Here is a 19,209-nt window from a genome sequence, read left to right as displayed (position 1 = left end):
GCCCCACTCTTTCTACGTAATCAATACCATTCTTTACATTGCTGAGCAAGGCTGTCGGAGACTGTGTCTGCTACAACGGCTGCAGATTAACAAAAGCAGGCAGGGAGTTGGCATTTTCCCTGCTCAGCTTCTGTCGCCCATCTGCCGTTCAGCTAAATAATGGCTTTTAAATCACCGTCACCAATTTTTCCTGTATCCCGCATGTATTGTCTTCCAGAAGGTGCTATTTAAGTACACTATGGCTCTTATACTGTCTGCACTCTTATTTTATTCTTTCATTCCCCCCTGCAAAAAAAAGCAGCATTCTTTTGCTTTTGTCTTAATCAGTGGATGTCTCTCACGTTCCCTTGTTCCATGTCTAAACACTGCATGTATATATTTTTCTTGCCTGATGTATCATTTTAAAAAGGGTTCCATATTAAGCTGTCATTATAAAATGTAAATGTTAAAATTAAGCTGTCATTATAAAATGTTTGTCTGTAATTTTGTAACTGTGGCAACATTTCTTGGCAGTGACTGTGTGTAGACACAATTCAGCCCGTTAGGAAAATATACATGCTCAATTCTGATAATGGAGATTATATTATTAGATAATAATTTATATTAAAGTTATACTGATGGGATTATACGAACCCTTTAATACCTATCGATAGCAAGCAGTATTTCATTAAAGCAGTGTCATGTGACCCGATTCTCGCTCCTGCCATCTTGCTCATTTTGCTCTGTGCCTCACTGAGCCACATCAGGATAATTTCTGAACACTTCTGAACACTAGAGAGTCTAAAGAGCCAATCAGATCATTCTCCACAGCTGTGGCTGGTGACCACAAATTTGTTAACCCAGCACAATTTCTCCTAGTTAACTTGGAGAAGCCTGTTTGGGGGAATATGTCTGGACAGAGAACGGTGTTGGGAAATACAGCATTTGGGCATTTCTGGGGTCCTTCGGCCGGGCTGCCATGCTCACCTCAGGTTGTACTTCTTAGATATGAGTTATGGGTTGTGGGTTTAGTGAAAAAATATGTTATTTAAATACAGTGCTAAAGCCTGTGTGCCTCTGGAATTTGTTGAAGGCCAGCTATGTGCCTGCATACAAAATTCCTGGAGGACTCTTGGCCTCTAATATTCTCCTTCGTTTACAGCCCGCTTAGTCATCTGGCCTTTGCTTTTTTACTTTGTGTGGAGCCCTGAAAATCTTGGAGACAAAATAAAGCATGGGCAGGTTTCATGTAACACTCGGGGTGTGTTGAGCTGCCATCCAGCAGGGTCTTAGACTCGGAAAAGGAATGTGTTATGCTCTCATAGCCTATTATAGGAAAAGATGCGGTTATTCCAGCCACGGCCCCGGAGACATTAACGGCTGTCGCATTGCTGGCAGTGTTGTTCTGCCCCGTCAGCACACAGATACTTGCAATTGATTATAGAACTGCAGGGAGGAAGAAGAAGGAAAAAAATACATGCCAGAGGTTTAAGGTGTGAATTTAGCGTATATTTCCTGAGAGTTCTTGTTCCTTGTTCCCAATACTCTCATGCAACTCCAGTGTTTGATGCTGTGCTCTGTTGTAACCACTGTGAACAACAGTCACCCCGGCAATCAGCTAACAGCAATCTAACGCAAACAAATCAGCGACATTTAATCAGCATTTTCTGATTATGCTCTTTACTCTGCAATGTATCGAAATTCAGTACCAGGGGCCGATTGTATATTTATAAGCCATACTAACGATAGACAGTTAAAACCGTTGAATAAAACAGTCTTTCCTTAGACTGCTCTTACTTAGTCAATCAAGCAAAGCATTCTGGGAATTTTAAGACACTTGAAGAATAAAAATCCAACTTCACAGTAACTGAAAATCTATGCTCGTTATTGAAATATAATGCAGAAAAATATATACTTCTGGGGATATTTTCTGAAACCGAACTCAAACATAAGGTGTGGGATCAAATAACAAAAAAGTTAACATCATGACAGTCTGTTAAAGATCTGCTGAAACGATGGAGAAATATTTAAGAGGAAGAGGAACTCCCTAAAACTTAAACGGACCACAGGATTGGTTTTTAATCTTTGGAGAGGAGTCTCAATTTCTTAGCGAATGCCAGTGGGTGAGAGAGTGGAGTGTGTGTGAGTCAGTGGGAGGAGTCAGCATCAATGACAGTGTCGCCGTAGTCTCAGAGGCAAGCCGTTTCAATGGAAAGATAGCCTGGGGGTGAGGAGGTTTTCTTACTGACTGACAAACTTGCATTAGACTAGTCTGTCGAATTAAGACTAGTCTAATATAGTTTGATTTTTACTGATATTAATTTACAAAGACTTTGAAGAGATGGTAAACTGTAATAGTGCAGTGACTACTCTCCAAAGATAATTTGCTGGTATGTGCATATTCAAAATTAGTGATTTCGAAGTCATGGTGGGGGGGATCAGTGTAGTGAATAGATGGGATTGCCATCGTTTCAGGACCCAGTAAACAGATTATTACATATCGTAAAATACAGCTAATTCAGAAACACTGTGTTGCATGTGAATATGTTCCCATAATGGACTTGTTTGATCATGCATGCTTGAAAATGACGAATCTTGGCAAAGCTCATTCTCAGTCCCAGACACTCTTATGCTTTTGCATTTTTGGAAGGGGGGGAGGACATTTTGCATTTAAATAATAATAGTTTTTCATATTGTACTTGAAAGTCAGAAGGGACGTGGCAACCGGATAAACTGAAAGCCTGAGCAAAAGTCAGGAATCCTTAAATTCACTGTGGGCACTGGAGTGTGAAAAGGACTGTGTCCATCCCTATAGGAAGCAACACTGATGTCTTGCAATGTGATTTTGAAAGCCTTGGAATTGCTTGGGAAACACAAGCTTTGTCCAGATCTGCATTTTCATCCTTTAGCTCTCTTTACACCACCCTTGTCTGAGTGGTTCATAACCAAGAAGTAACTCCCAGTTACTTTGACCAGACATACATCCTTCCTTTGTATGTTTATTAGACAACAGCAGCAGTTCAGGTTTTTTTTTTTTTTGTATCGTGGTCCTCCTGTATCTTCAGCATTGTTTTAATATAGTTTCTCCATTTGTCAGACTCCTTTATGCAAGACAGACCTACAAGGTTTTTAGAATCATAATACAAAACCGTTTACTTTGTCTAACATTTGTGCAATTATAGGACTAATGGGAGTAAAATGCAATTAAACTAGTAACACTGGAGTGTGGTAAATGAAACACAAGCAACAAGAGTTAGCAAGCGTGCCCCCACAAGACCTGGTTGAATCCAAGCGTTTTATTGTAATACCAAATGAAGTACTTAAGGGGTTTTCGTGTGAGGTTGCTATGAGAACGACATCAACATTGCTGATACAATGCAGCATCATATCTCTGCAGAACAGCTATGGGATGTGAAAAAAAAACGGCCAGGTTGGTCATTTGGAGACCAAAGCTCTTATTCAGCACTGTGCGTAGGGATGAAATCCAACAGGGTAACCCTTCACTGTGCGATTGCAGATTTCCTTCTTTTATTCCTTTCAGGAGATGATGCACAACTGGTGTATTCATTGACAGCTGGCACAGATGCCTGGTTTTTAGGTGGGGCAGTGATTCACTACAGTGGAGAAGAGTCCTTTGTTTCATAAGCAGCGCTACACCTTGATGAGTCTGTATTTAATAAGGAAGGATGGGATACCTGGTTACTGTCCCACACTCCACTCGATTCTTTAAAAGAAAAGCAAAATGTGTGCACGATTCTAATTGTAATTGTTCTTTTTAATAATATGGCTTCTAATGAAAGTGTTAATGGGTCTACACACAGTTATGGACATTTAAATATATATTACTATAAACTGTAATCTGCATTAGTGAGGGAGTTTTTATTCTTAAGACAGAAGTGTGCAGCCACAAATTTCCCCTCCCCTTCTAGGTAGACCACCTACTTTACATAACACTCTCTCAAACTCTCAGTTGCAAAAACCTACAGTCATAGACACTGTTCTCTCAAGGAGTGTTCAAGGTGGAAATAAGTTTCCTCCCGATCATAAACTCATTGGAAAATCCTGCTGTGTATTTGACAGATCTGTCTTTTTTTTTTTTCATTTGGAGAATGAAAAGGTAAAAAAAAAAAAAAAAGAAAAGTAGGACTTGGTGCATGAGATTTTCCAACCCATTTCGCTGGCTTGTTTATAACCTATCTTCCCTTAAATAATGATACTTTGCACAGCTGTTTGAAAATAAAGACAAAATATAATATGATTGATACGAAAACAAAAATCTCCTGTTACAATGATATGTTCTCAGGACACAATTTACAATTTTGTGTACTCCTGGTTCTTGAGAAAGACATGCTTGGTGCTAATAACCAGGATAAATTGGAAGGCTTTAGGACTGAATGTCATCCTGAGCTTCTTTATTAAAAAAATCTTTATTAGCTCCGGCTGTTAGAACATGCAGTTTTTTTATCCCCCCTCCCCGAATACAAGAGCTGCATAGTGTGTGAACTTTCATTCCTCCAAATTTTGCAAAGGCACTCTAGCCCACGGAAGCCAGTGGGTTTATGGAACGCGTAGGCGGTACAAACCCTCGCCGTGAAAGATGCACACACAAAGAAAAAAAACCTAAGCATACACTAAAGACACCACATGAGCACTTACACACACACACACACACACACACATGCACACACACACAGATTGAAAGCTGTATTTCTTTTTCCTATGGGAAGATTGCAGCTAATTAGACAGCTTTAAGAGGATGGTAAATGACAAGGCTGAAAAAAATAAATAAATTGAGAGCTGCAATTTAAGATTGCCAAAGTGCTGTGTGATGTTGCTGAGACATAGCACAATTTATTAAGACCTTAAAGTCACATAGAATGGGGGTTTTAGTTCTTTTGAAGCTCTCTTTCTTTTCATACCTCTGAATCACAGAAAAAATGTAGCATGAAAGATGTTCAGTGCTGTATGACACTAAATCCTTGGCTGTGCAAATGTATGACAGTTGGGACTGTTTTCTGTTTATACTACCTCCTGTGCCATGTAGGTCTGATTGTGTTGTTTTTTCTTCATAAAGATCATGGTCTCCAATGGTGGTTACAAGACCCTGCAGTGAAGAGTTTGCTTGGAAGTGAGGGGGCGGAAATCCATCGGGAGAGGCCTACCACAATTTTTCTCTGGGTTTCTCAGAGACCTGACACAAACTGGCGGCTTTTTCTTTGGGTGTGAAAGTGATAGATGGACGGTCTGGAAAGTGTTTGACTGCTGTCAAGTCCTTTGATTGTGCAAGAGTTCGACAGACCGGCAATGTGAGACATGAAGACAGCAGTATAATTGGCAGTGCACTGTCTGTTATGTTGTCAGAGCTGTTCGGTTGTACATGAGGTCAGTTGACGGGCATTGGATAGACGGTGGCCGGGTACAGGTTTGCATTGGTGGACGCATCATACATTCCTAAAAAGAACTATACTACATTATGCATGTGGAACATTGTGTGTAGGTAATTGACTTTGTATCATTTTATGGATGTGTAACATTTTATCTGCATGTTGGTGTATCATCGTTTTTATTTTTTGAAAAATTGAAAAAATGTAATTCAAGTTTTTCCTTTGAAGAGTCTATAAAGTCTATAAATGCACTTTCAGTAACTGTATATTGCTTTACACACTTTTTAAAAATTATTAGTATTGTGTTAAATGTAACAGGTGTTTTAAAACCCTCTTTTGGATTTAAGTCCTGTGCAAATAGATAATAAAATAATGATATTGATTAATTATGGCAACAGTAGAAATAAACTAGCTATGATTTGTCTATTTTGGATAGATTATGTCTTTAGCTGTTGGATCTACTGTTTGGAGGCATTCTCTCTTTTGGTTTTTGACTCTATGTACTGTGCCATGACAACCGGGAAGTTTGGCATCAATATCTTATCTACTGAGAAGCCTTCTCACAGCTGACTGTTAGCAGTGAAGGGGAAACTGACAATCAGCAAACCCCTGTCTTTTTGCCCTCCTCCAGCTCTGAGGAGCCGTATTAAGAGATTACGTTTGGCTGGAATAGGTGGGGCTAGACCAGTTACAGTCAAAACAGGAGACTTGGCAGGAGTAAGCATTAGCCCTACATACATAAAGTATAGGAATAACAGGAAACAGCAGGTGACACGAACCATTCTTTAAAGCCTGGCATACACGGTTTCTGTGGCCTCGATTATATGCAATCAGAGTGCATCCCTGCTGCGTGTAATTGCAAGCGGTCAATCACATCATTATGGCACTGCAAAAGCCAGAGAGATCGAATGCTGCAGGGGGCAATGGAAGTCTGGACGAGGACAAAATAGTCGATCGAGGAATATATGCTATAAGTATGTTATTAGGCATTGATCAAACTATCGTACAATTCACAAAAGTGTAACAAATTATTGTAATATTTCTTAGCAGATGTCCTTATCCAGGGCAACTTACAATACATCGCATAATTCTAACATGCATCTAATTCTAACATCTGGTGACTGTGGGGGCCAGTTTAGTACAGTGAACTCACTGTCATGTTCAAGAAACTAATTTGAAATGATTCGACCTTTGTGACATGGTGCATTATCCTGCTGGAAGTAGCCATCAGAGGATGGGTACATGGTGGTCATAAAGGGATGGACATGGTCAGAAACAATGCTCAGGTAGGCCGTGGCATTTAAACGATGCCCAATTGGCACTAAGGGGCCTAAAGTGTGCCAAGAAAACATCCCCCACACCATTACACCACCACCAGCAGCCTGCACAGTGGTAACAAGGCATGATGGATCCATGTTCTCATTCTGTTTACGCCAAATTCTGACTCTACCATCTGAATGTCTCAACAGAAATCGAGACTCATCAGACCAGGCAACATTTTTCCAGTCTTCAACTGTCCAATTTTGGTGAGCTTGTGCAAATTGTAGCCTCTTTTTCCTATTTGTAGTGGAGATGAGTGGTACCCGGTGGGGTCTTCTGCTGTTGTAGCCCATCCGCCTCAAGGTTGTACGTGTTGTGGCTTCACAAATGCTTTGCTGCATACCTCGGTTGTAACGAGTGGTTATTTCAGTCAAAGTTGCTCTTCTATCAGCTTGAATCAGTCGGCCCATTCTCCTCTGACCTCTAGCATCAACAAGGCATTTTCGCCCACAGGACTGCCACATACTGGATGTTTTTCCCTTTTCACACCATTCTTTGTAAACCCTAGAAATGGTTGTGCGTGAAAATCCCAGTAACTGAGCAGATTGTGAAATACTCAGACCGGCCCGTCCGGCACCAACAACCATGCCACGCTCAAAATTGCTTAAATCACCTTTCTTTCCCATTCAGACATTCAGTTTGGAGTTCAGGAGATTGTCTTGACCAGGACCACACCCCTAAATGCATTGAAGCAACTGCCATGTGATTGGTTGGTTAGATAATTGCATTGATGAGAAATTGAACAGGTGTTCCTAATAATCCTTTAGGTGAGTGTATATTGATATTATTGGTATGATTTAAAATTGTTGTGAATATTTATATGGATTAATCAATTGTTTTTTTTTTTTTTTCCTTCAGTTAATTTGAACATTGTCCAGGTACCTCCAGGTAATGGTCATGTGTCGGGGGAAAGTTACCTCCACGGTGCTCTTTCCTTTCCAGTTCAATTTCCTGTCACTGTCAGCTGCTTCATGTTGTCATGTGACTTCAGCTCACTGATTGAATGCTCGTCCTTCCAATAACACCTAACTGCAGAACAACAGAGCCTTGGTCAACAAACTACAATTTAACGCCATCCCTTTGAGCTTTTCGAGCATTCATAATAATGCAATAAAGATGTGACCAAAGGGCGACAATCCATCAGTCGCATTGGGATCACGGATGTCACGATTCATTTTTGTATTCTAGCAATAACAGCTTTTTAATCAGGCTTTTGCAACAGCCCGACAGCCAGATGTGCACTTCTATAAACTGATGCAGCAAGGAAGTAGGTTATAAATTCTTGATGTGTGTGTCTGAGGTTCATAGCGTCACTTCTGCACCTCCTTGGGACAAAATGATTCAACACAATTACTGAGTAGGGTAACACGATTTGGTGTGATTGAACATTCGGTGACCGTATGTTGTATCAAGTTCAGTCTGCTAGCCAAAGCATTTAGAAGTTCAATACATAATGAACCATAGACATTGTGCATCTAGCAACAGTGCGTCATCACACACTGAAGACCAGGACTGACCATGAAACTGTAACGGTTCTTGAACAGAAAATAAGTATCTCCAGGATTTCATATATCTGGTCTTTCTTCAGCACTTCAAGGACAAAGAAAGCAGCACACGGCCAACTTTTGTCCTCAAAAATAGATTGGAGACTGTGAGGCCTTTAAAAGGAATTTGGGTGAAACATCCACAAGAACACTGTTTGTCATGTTCATTAAACATTTACCACCTTACTATATTTACTGCTGTGTTGCTCTAATAATTAAACAGCTCGCAGACATTTACCTAAATCATTCAGGATGCTATTTTAAAAATCCCTCTAGGCAGTTTCAAACCTTTGTATTTTTTATTATTTATTTGTAACGTAAGGGTTTTACTTGCCTTATATGTAAAGAGAAACATTTGCGGTAAAGCACATGTTTTTCTGTTTATCTATGCTTCAGTACAGACAGTATCTGGGGACAGAGCCTTGCTTTAATAGATTTTACTATCCATCGTCCAATGTGTAACAGTCAGACTTTTCACCACCTACAAAGAACAGTTCGCAAAGGACATACCTGGACTCTATCACTGTTTAATTTAATGTCAGAAGCCACTTTCTACTACATATAAATTAAAATTGTAACAGGGTACAAGTTTGTCATTTGTGATTCTTTGGTAGTTAATTGGAATAGTCTTACATGTACTGTGGATGTAGTTTACTTATTCAAGAATATAAAAAATAATCTATTGCTTTTGATAAGAACAGGTAATGAAACTGCAGCTTTCCTTTTGGCTCTAAACTCCTGGGATTGCGTCTGCACCTTGTATTTCAATTTCTCGGTGTGTGCCTGTTTCCTGCTATGATATCTTGCCACTTTTCTTCATTAATTCAAGCTTTTTTCAACAAAATTGATACTAATAGTGTTCGACACTCACCCCACAGGAATACGCCAGCAAAGCGCGATAGTTTCAGCAACAGCAAAGCTTGGAAAATTGGAAATTCATATTCCTAAACACTCACATTCACTATTTCCAAGTGAAACAGGGTTTGTGGTATATGAACTCATTATTGTGATGTCATCGCTCTCAACTTGGTAGGCATTCAAAGCTCTGTCAGGGGGACCGGCCTTTTGGTCTAGTACGTTTGTCGCTCTGTTGGGACGGTGTGGAGAGGTGTGCCTGAGACTGCGGTCTTGGAGAGAGGACGTGTTACTCACGCACTTTTGTCACTGGATTGGTCGAATAAGGAACAGCTTCCTCAGCTTGTCAGAACATTGAGATCTCACTGGTGAAGGAGCATAACTGGGAAACAGTGGGGCTGGGGGGAAGTGCCTATAAATAAGACAAAAAGCGTGGTGGGGGAATGTGTGAAGCTGCGTACACATTATGGGCATCAGTTCAACGATGGCGCAAGGGTGGTTTAGGTACTTCATCGTTAGTATGGTGTTTTGGAAGACATGCCGTACTTTTGTGAATGTTTAGAAAAGCGAATGCCCTGGCAATGCCTAAATAGCCAGGAGCTTTGGAGCGAGCAGATTCCACTCCAAACACAACAGTCGTCTTGCCAACAGACGGACTAGACAAGCGTGCCGCCCTACTACACCCGGGCCAGAGGTTTAGAGCCAGGACATACATGCATCAACGTGGTTTTTCCGGCTGCATCAGAGGCATTTTTGTGAGGAAACCTTTCTATTTTTTCGCCTTGTGTCAAGATGCTGGAGTCTACAGCTCCCCTGTGTCTGTTCTGTCTGCTTCCTTGGTGATTAAAGGATAAAGGAGTGCCTCATGCCACCAGTTGTGTAACTACCATTTAGAAACTGTTGAAAAATACAGAGGACATGCTAAGTGTAGCGCATTGTAGGGTCTCAGTTCCTGATAATGAGAGCAGATGTCCTTTGCTTCTTGGCATTTGCCGTTCATGTTCATGAAGAGTGACGGTCCAATTGAAGAGGTGTGTGAGTGAAATAAACATGCCTGTCCAATCGATTTAATGAAGTCTAGTGTTCCGAGGCAAATGCCGATACACAATGTTAAAATAGATAACATTCCACAAAAGGCCATTTCTTGTGATATAGTGTGCAAGTCTGACTCAAAGAATTTGATGAGGTCACTCTCAAAAAGATATTTGCTCCAGATTTTCTTGAAGCCCATGACTATGTGTTACACTTGCACAAAGACTTCTGCTGGGGATCAGGAGGAGGAAGACCAAACGCTGGAGGAAGCTTTGAATAATTGTCTTGTTTATGTATGTTGTTTCGTTTCAAAAGCTATAACATACCATGCAATCTTCAGTCCTGCTGTTCTCTATCTGGTGCTGCAAGGAAGAAGACAAAATGTGGACTGATAGATTCACGATGAATATCAAACAGGAAAACAGATGCTGCTACTGATTGTACCCTGCTGCTGAGATGGCAGGCAAGATTTGCACCCAGATCTGTGTAGTTCAGAATTGATGTCTGAGCAGCCCAAAACAAAAATTAAAATGTGAGCAAAGGGTGTTGTGCATCAGATACCTCTGAACTGTCACAGCATGCAGAAGAAATTGGGCTAAGGAAGTCAATGTGCATTTTCATAATTTGTGGCCTCTCCGGGAGTCACATCTTGCAGGGGACTTCCTCTTTTTTGGGCCTCTCATTAAGCTTAAAACAGAGAGGGACAATAATTGAGCTTCATGTCACTACTGGGAGACTTAGTTTAAGAGAGGGAAGAAAATAATAAGTTGATATAATAATATTAATAATAATAATACAAATAATTGGTAGAGAATGGAAAAGCTTTGTCTAGCATTTTAATACTTGTGGCACAGACAAAAATGCTTTCAATACTACTCTGTTTTAAATGATTATTATAAATGTGATTTAAATATTGCTGAAGGCTTATCTCTGTTTCACCTCGCCTGTTCTTACAGTTACACCTATACCCATGTCAATCATGTGTGGATTTGCCTTTTCTGGTTACTTACTGCACGTTTGATCCCATGCTGATTTGTGTTCGATGTTGCTCACAGAATACAGATGAGCTGCTGTTGCCACTCAAAGCTGCAGCTCTTTGGTTTGTCTACAATATGCTGGACGCGTGGTGCACTGCTGCTGTTTTCCTGCAGTGCCAGAGAAAGCTCTGTACGATATGAAAAATGAATGCTAAATCCAGGACGAGGAAATGGGTAACTCACACAAACCTAGGTGATAATGCACAATTCAGTGCTATACATCAAGAACACATTCAACAGACAATTTTATTAATGGCTCGCAGTGCTACCCAAGTGCTTTACTGGCAAGCCATCAGATTACAAATGGACTTGACTTCCTTCTTCCCAGACAAGCTTTGATTTAAGATCATATGCTTGGCAGCTTACAGGCAATCGTTCACCAAAACCCTACTTAAAGCTGCAGTCTAGTCTAGTCTTTACCTCTCCGGCTTTAGCAAGCACCTAACCCTGTATAAAACGACAGAGGCAATTTATTTCTATATTCCATATGCTTCTGCTTAGTCACTCCTAACTGTATTGCAACATTCTTCAAAGCCAGTCCTAGAGGGCTAGAACGTCTTTGGGTTTTTCATTCCACCAAATTGATTAACAAGTTATTTTAACTAATGTACAAATGTAGATGGGGAGGTTTGATTACATAAAATGTAGAAATCCATTTAATAGATTGTTTTGTTAATTGGTAACTAATTCATCTTACTTAAGAGCTGGTGTACACAAACTTAAGGCACTATTAAGTGTACGATGAATGAATGAATTGATTGATTCATGCAATTACTTTGTTTCTAAGCCAACCAATCAGAACTAAGTAAGAGTGTCTAACAAGGGTGTCATATTTAAACTGCAGCAACCATTTAAAATACTGTGTTCTTTAACCCTAGACATAATAGCCATGTTTAAGCTAATGGTTAAGCAAGGAAATTAAATTATCATCTTTGCTTTACCGTCATGTTTTCTGTGTCAATTCAATCAAGTATTTCCTCTACTTCTCTTTAACTTTGAAATTAACTTGCCCCTGTTGGAAATAGCTTCCTTTATTTAGATATTTAGTTACCTGGTCATTTATAAGAAGGCTGCTCAGCCAGTGTATAAGACTGTACAAAAAGTCAACCTTTGTATAATTGTTACGAAAAAGGATGAGGTGACCACAGTAAGAATGCACAATGGTTTCAGTTAAGCAAACATGAACTCTGTGATATGTTGAAAGGCCTCAACCTGGCATTCCTCACAGACCTTTTTAACACGGACACACAGATAAAGCTTGTGTGTTCAATATAACTCACGACAGCCCTGCTGCAGTTGGTACATTCCCAGAGATGTTGAGCTCCCTGGTGGAATGATATATCAAGGTGCTTGTTTGGAATATTTGTTGCTCTCCATTCAACTGTTCAACTTACTCCTTCCAGGTGAATTTGTTTATGCTCGCCAAAAAGAACATATTATGTTTTATTCTGTGATGGGAGAAGTGAGTGTTTGTTTACCTTGACAAATGAGTCCATGTTGAAGGACCGTACACAGATGAAGTCATTTCTACAACCTTCAGGGTTAAGAACTTTAGGAAAGAGAACCCATGATTTTGAATTTACAGTGTCCTGGGAAGCATGTGAAATTTCAAAAGAGGATTTGTTTAGAATGTGAAAACGCAGCAGCAACTCATTGCGATTTGGTGTTTGTGTCTGGAACCATCATAGTCAACCAATTATCCTATTTTGCGTCTGTAATGTAAACCATTCAAATCATTCAACAATGGACTGTGGTTATTTTAAAAGCAGGGGAGGGGGACAGCTTGTTAATTTTACACATAAATACATAATTGATATTGTTGTTATGGTAAGAGAAATGACAGAATCTATGTGTCTTTGTTAAAGGAGTCCAACTACTAGGGTTTTTCCCCCATACAAAGATTAGTAATGATTAAGGTTGGGCTTTAGTCATTGTGAAGAGATTACAGTGTTTAGCTGTATACCTCCACCCTGAAAGACAAACCAAAGTAAACACATTGTTCTCTGTACAAATACTGTGGGAGTCCCTTTAAGTCAGATTGTACTGGGTTGCAGCATTTCAACACACTTTTTCCTAGAAATACTGTTCAGTTTTTTACTGTAGATTGAGGTAAGTGGAGACATCTTGGGGAGGCCTTCATCCAGCACTGGATTGATATAGGCTGATGGTGATGATAAAAAATAATCTGTTTAGTCATGAGAACTTTGTGTTAAATATGAAAATGTATTCTATTGTATGTTTATTTGTGGTATTCCAAATTCGTAATGAAGGAATACTAAACTGCATTTCAATTCTCTTTATTCTTGATGAGTTTTTAAGGTACAGCTTTTGCCAAAAGTACATGGTCTTGAAAACTAATCCCTAAATAAAATTACTAGTACAAGTTATGGTTCTTAGAAATTTTAAAGGGAAGCTTTTATTTGTTTCTGCTTTTCTAGCTGCCAATTCTGATATAGCTGTCTGTCAATCTTATTTGATTAAAGTACTACCTCAGGTTGTTGAAAAATATGATGGAGGCTTAAACCAGTGTCACTGAAATACCAGGCCTGGTTCTGAAGGACTTAACAAAGCAAGGAACAAGAACTGATACTGCAACATTTTCCTGATTACAGCAGGGACAGTGGAATACATAATCTTTTAAGCAAGCTGTAATTTAAATATGACAACCAAGATCTGCATCAATGTTTCCTAATATCTACATATAAAAACATGAGAACACTCCCTCTTGGATACATTTTAGTGCTGGTATATGTATTTGCCAGTCTTTTGCATGGAAGTGACAAAACCTACATCTATTTGGCCAAAATTGATCAATAAGTACAGATTAGAGAAGTACAAAAATACAGAAAATATTAACTCTGTTATTTGGGGGTGGAGGCAGGGAATTGTAATCTGTGAAAACAACACTCACTGTTTCTCTTTACTTATTAATTAAATATGTCTGAGAAGAAAAAAAAACTCTAGGGTTAATAAATCCCTGTGTGAATGACTCACTCCCTGCCTTATGAACTGAAGGGCTGTGCATTGTGGGCGTGGGTGCTGTGCAGGCGTGACAGAAGGCTGTTACTAGGCAGGTTTCAGGAGACAACGCCCTGAGGCCTTCATTTACAGGACTAGCGTGTTACATAAGCCTGACAGTCAAGAAACTGGAGCAGCCGTCTCTGTGACCTCCATTAGTTTTATGCAAAAATAAAAAAGGAGAGAAAAAAAAAACTCCTATAGGGATGTAGTTAATCTAACAGAGACATTTTTGTATCTCTGTTGAAACAGTTTAACCAAGCCGTTATTTCACAGTCGTAATCGAGCCTGTGGGTTACCACACGTCTTATCTTTGGCCGCAGCACTGCACTTTCTCCCCGTCCTGACAGGACACACACATCAGACGAGGTCAAGCTGGGTTTGACTCACACCTCCATTACTGACAGGGCTCTTGCTGTTGTGCTTGCAGTCCTTCTCTGTCCAAGTCCTCAAAAAAAAAGTCTCCATTTAATGTACAATCCACATGAAGAGAGATCTTTCACTGCTATATCTGATGTGCCTTTCTAAAGGTCTACATTAACTATCTTTTGTAACATTTCATTTTGCTCTCAACTCATTTCAGGGATGGTCATTTTAGTTATCTGCTCCTTAATGGCTAGGACAGCCAAGAAAATAAATTCTGTATAAACAGTATTTTACTCTGCAAAATACTACAGTAAACACTCCATGGACAGCACATTTCCCCTCTCATTGAGTCCCCAGTAAATGCTATTTAGGTAGTTTCTACTGCTGTGCAAGGTAAGGGTGGAGTTAACTGATAGGGTGCACTCATGAGAGCTTATCAGACCAGAATAATTGGTCATTCTCTGGTATTTCCTGAGGGAATAATACATTTTAAAAAGTTTCTGGCCTGACAAGTGTTTAGAGAGTGGAAGTTGGATGGTACCGTAACATTCCCTTACCACCACACAGAGCTTGAATACTTTTTTGTGCTGTGTTTACATTTACGTCAATGTTTCTAGTTTAAATCTCTCTGTCTGATGAACAACAACAGGAGAAACAAGAAGTAACGTTTTTGTTGTTATATTGCCCAACATCTAATGCTGGAGAAGTCTTACATTACAGAGTTTGGAGTTTACATTCCAGAAATGTAACTGATACACAGCAAACCTGTTGTGATGCATCACTCTGATGTACACTAGCCATCGGTCCCTTAACAACTTAGCTCAGAATTAGGCATACAGAGCATAGATTGCCTTTTATCTATGGTTAGGTTTTTTTTTCTCTTCAACCATTGGTAGAAATAAAGAATCCAGGAGTCCCGGGTTTGGCCAATAAAAAACAAGTTTATTACTTGTATGTTTGTTTAGTTCAGTAAGCAGCGTCTCTCCAGCTGCTCAGATCCACTTCTTCTGTTTTATTATTTTGAAATAAAAATGTTTTACAAATATTGAGGTAAATGACCTGTACTCTTCACTATCTATCTCTGTCCACACTAATTCTGAATGTTACTTGAGACAGAAAGTGTCTCTCAGCAGTCTTGGCATGTGTCAGCAAGGCCCAAGGGCAGGGAGAGGCAGGGAGATGTTCGAGGCAAGCCCTGGCTCTGCAGTCCTCCCGCCGCTGTACCTTCAAAGGGAAGCCGTCTCCTCCCTGCCTGTGCGGCACAATAGTTGTGAGGAATCTGAAAAATGGGGCGTTGCCTTGAGACACCTAGACAAAACCGCAGCTATTGGCAGGATGCAACAGTGTGGCTGTGTTGCCTTCAGGCAGAGTTAGGCATCTCTGCCTGAATGGTACACTTTCTTGTCAATGTAACAGGACATCTTTTCCACAATCTTTCAGGCCCTATATACATCGTAGGTGTTTACTCAAAAGCATGAGCTAGGTGCATTATCTGGATAGCCAGTCTACATTTTTTCATATATTTATGTTTGAATGTTTTTGACCTCTCAGCCCACAAAGTCTTAGAAAACAAAAAGCATACAGGTTATCAGGCAAGGTTTGCAGCTTTTCAACTTTTTCAATTGCAGTGGTAGAAAGAGGATAATAGTTTTCCTTCAGTGCATAAAGCTACAACAATCTGAGCTCTTAGCTCCTAGCAAACACTGACTACGACCATCTTTGCTGTTATGTTATAGAGCAGTGGATATTATTGGAAGCACTGAATCCCCACTTAATGAGTGTCATATTAAATTCCTGGAGGCGTTAAAGTGAAATGTGTGGCTTGGTAAAGACTTGACGCAATGCACTAGTCGTTCTAAAACAACGTGACATTTATGTGCTCTTTAAAACATCGATATATGTTGAAGACGGACGAAAGACTGACAGTCCAAGTTCATCACCTGATAAACAGACATGAGCTCATTGCAGGTATGATCTTTACTGCACTTGTACACCCTTCTTTTCCAGGACAATTAAAGAGGATAATTCTCGTTTATGTTAAACAGCAATAAAAAATCATATAAAGGGAGAGACAGAGAGTGCTGGACATCCTACACTCTGCAGTGATGCAGACATGTGACCTATTGATCGGGGATGTTGCTGAGCGGAATGAATTTTCCCTAGCCACAGGGAAGAACATGATTTAAAAAAAAAAAAATCTATGCAGGAACAGATCTTTATATAGGCTGACATCATGTGCAGGGCCACTCAACAAAACAAACGAAAGAGGACAACATGCTGAAACTTCAAGTGCGAGTCATCATTTTTATTTATTACTAATGCCTTGATGAGTCTTATTCATTAGCAATTAGAATGCACGAGGAGGAAAAAAAAGACAGTAGCATGATTATTATTCTTTATTATTATCTAAACAATCACTGACAGAGTTACTGATGATCGCTGAGTCATGCACTTAGGTTTATGACTTATTTCTGCACACATTGTACAGTACAGAGTACAGCATTACTTGGTCTCTTTCTGAGACTTATGTGACACTTTAAGTTGTCCATCCATTGCTGTCTTGGTATGAAGGCACAAGCTGTAACCTAAATGAAGAGATAAATGCTGTAAATAACCCAAATCACAGTGGGATATTTTAGAGGGTCGGACCAAATACAAACTGTGACCCACCAACCAGTGGCAAATTCCAATTCCATTAATGAGTTTTTTTTATTTGACATTGGGTTCCTGCTATACACTGCAAACCTGTCATAAAAGTTAAGGTTAAGTTAATTTGCACTTGGCATGAGAGTTTAAATTCTGATTTGGTCCAGGCCAAAGAACTTAAATTGCAATTCTAAACTTGCTGTGCAATTTTAAAAGAAACAATAAACACAATTTAGCCCACAAACATCAAGATAAGAGAGGTGGTTGGTTCTTATTTAGTCTGTTATGTAATTATTCTCTTTAAAGCACCCAAGCCATGTGAGATGGTTATTTATTCAATTTTTGCTTACCTAATTGCATTAAAGGCCTCTTTAATATGGAGAAACCTCTGAAAGGTCCAGGGATCAATACATCGATCTTCTCAACAGGGCAGTGGGAATAATTCTAACACTAGCTTCTCTGGTTTAATCAGGTCTGCTCTGATTTGTGTTCAAACCATTTAGCAGAGCTGTTTGGCCAGTAGTAGGGGTCCCTTCAATGCAGTGGTATGTGACATTATTTAGCCCCGCCCTTGTCACTGACGCTGCACATATCTGAGTCTTCCTTTAGTTTAGCTATACAAATATAGCTTTACAAATCTAACCCAAATCAAGGAAGCATAAAATGAAGAGTAATACATCCTGTGGACGGACACACTTTTTGTTTGACTCAGCCTTATTAAATTGACTCTCTCGTGCTAAAGGGAGTATCCTCACCTGCTGTTTCAAATGGGTTTCAGTGCATTCCCTTTCTTTCCAGCACTCAGCAGACCCCCAGTGCTCAGTCCGTGTGTATAGCCCTCAGCTACAGAGTCCACAGAGAGCACATCATGAGGGGCTGCCTGGCCAGTCCTTTCGTAAAGCTGTTGCCGAAGCTTGATAAATACATAAACCCGCAGGTTATTGAGCGCCGCATTGATGTCTTGGTTGGGGGTCAGCTTATCCAGCATGGGAGGGATTGCGTCTGTCAGCAGCGACGCAGGCGAGAGGGAAAAGACGGTGGGAGTGAGGGTGAAAATTGATTATTCATTCATTTTTCACACTGAAGGTGGAAGGTATGAAGGAAAAAGCAGCATCCTAAAACACAAAGGGACATGCTTTTTTCTTCCAAAATGGCTGACATATTAATATGGAGCTCTGTGTCCTTTTAGCAACTAATTGGTTCCATTATTCAGCACAGTTGCCCATCACAATAAGTCACCACAGCAACTATAGTGCATTTGTGCCATAATGTATCAATCTATAGCACCAGTGATTTATCTCCTAAATTCACAGCACATGAAGAGAATTACTGCAGTTATATAATAAATAAAAAAAAGTAAGAAAAAGGAGTTTGTATCCTTGAGCTGAGTTATTATAGGTCCATTTGCAGTGTAGGAGTATAACTGCAACATTATTTTTATCTGGTCCTAGGCTGGCTATAAGGCATAAAAGAGATGCAGATTTTTCTCTCTTTTGTTGCCAGCTCTCCAGTTGCCTTCAGTGCCAATAACGTGTATTTTCTTTGGAAAATACGCAAAAGAAATCAAGCAATCAATAAGTGTGTTTTAATATGAGTGTCACGGATAAGATCTCTTCAGTTTCTGTAATATAATTCATACAGTTTCAGACCTAGAGCTGCAATAACACCAGCCAGTAAAAAAAAAAAAAAAAAACAAAAAAAAAAAAAACAGCAATGCATATTCTCTTCTTTTCAGACTTGTCAATAAAAGTCAGAGAAATACTGAATAGAATGATTGATCGTGAACCCTACAATGACATCATATTTTACTGTTAACATCCCAACCACCCCATTTACTAAGTATTCAGGGATGGGATGAAGGGGAATAAGACTTATCAGCTTATTAACTTGATTTTGCTATCTTCAATGAAAGAGAAAAGGGAACACAACTTCTCAGAATGTTTTTCTCATGCTGGAGATATGCAAGGGGAACATTGTTGAATTGCAAGCCCCCAGCTCTCCAATATCCCAATATTCCTTTAACCATGT

General features: G+C 39.7%; 1 long non-coding RNA gene across 1 annotated transcript; it reads right to left on the bottom strand.

Moving 5' to 3' along the window:
* Positions 1 to 16,916: 16,916 nt before the first annotated feature.
* Positions 16,917 to 18,714, bottom strand: LOC136759728 (uncharacterized). Its single transcript, XR_010820106.1, has 2 exons — positions 17,937 to 18,714; positions 16,917 to 17,120 (listed from the first exon to the last, which is right to left on the bottom strand). It is a non-coding gene; the product is annotated as an uncharacterized LOC136759728 (long non-coding RNA).
* Positions 18,715 to 19,209: the final 495 nt, after the last annotated feature.

The sequence above is a fragment of the Amia ocellicauda genome, chromosome 1 (assembly GCF_036373705.1).
Source record: "Amia ocellicauda isolate fAmiCal2 chromosome 1, fAmiCal2.hap1, whole genome shotgun sequence".
NCBI classification, from domain to species: domain Eukaryota; kingdom Metazoa; phylum Chordata; class Actinopteri; order Amiiformes; family Amiidae; genus Amia; species Amia ocellicauda.
The sequence above is the reverse complement of the archived record's forward strand: the minus strand, read 5'-3'. Positions and strand labels throughout refer to the sequence as shown.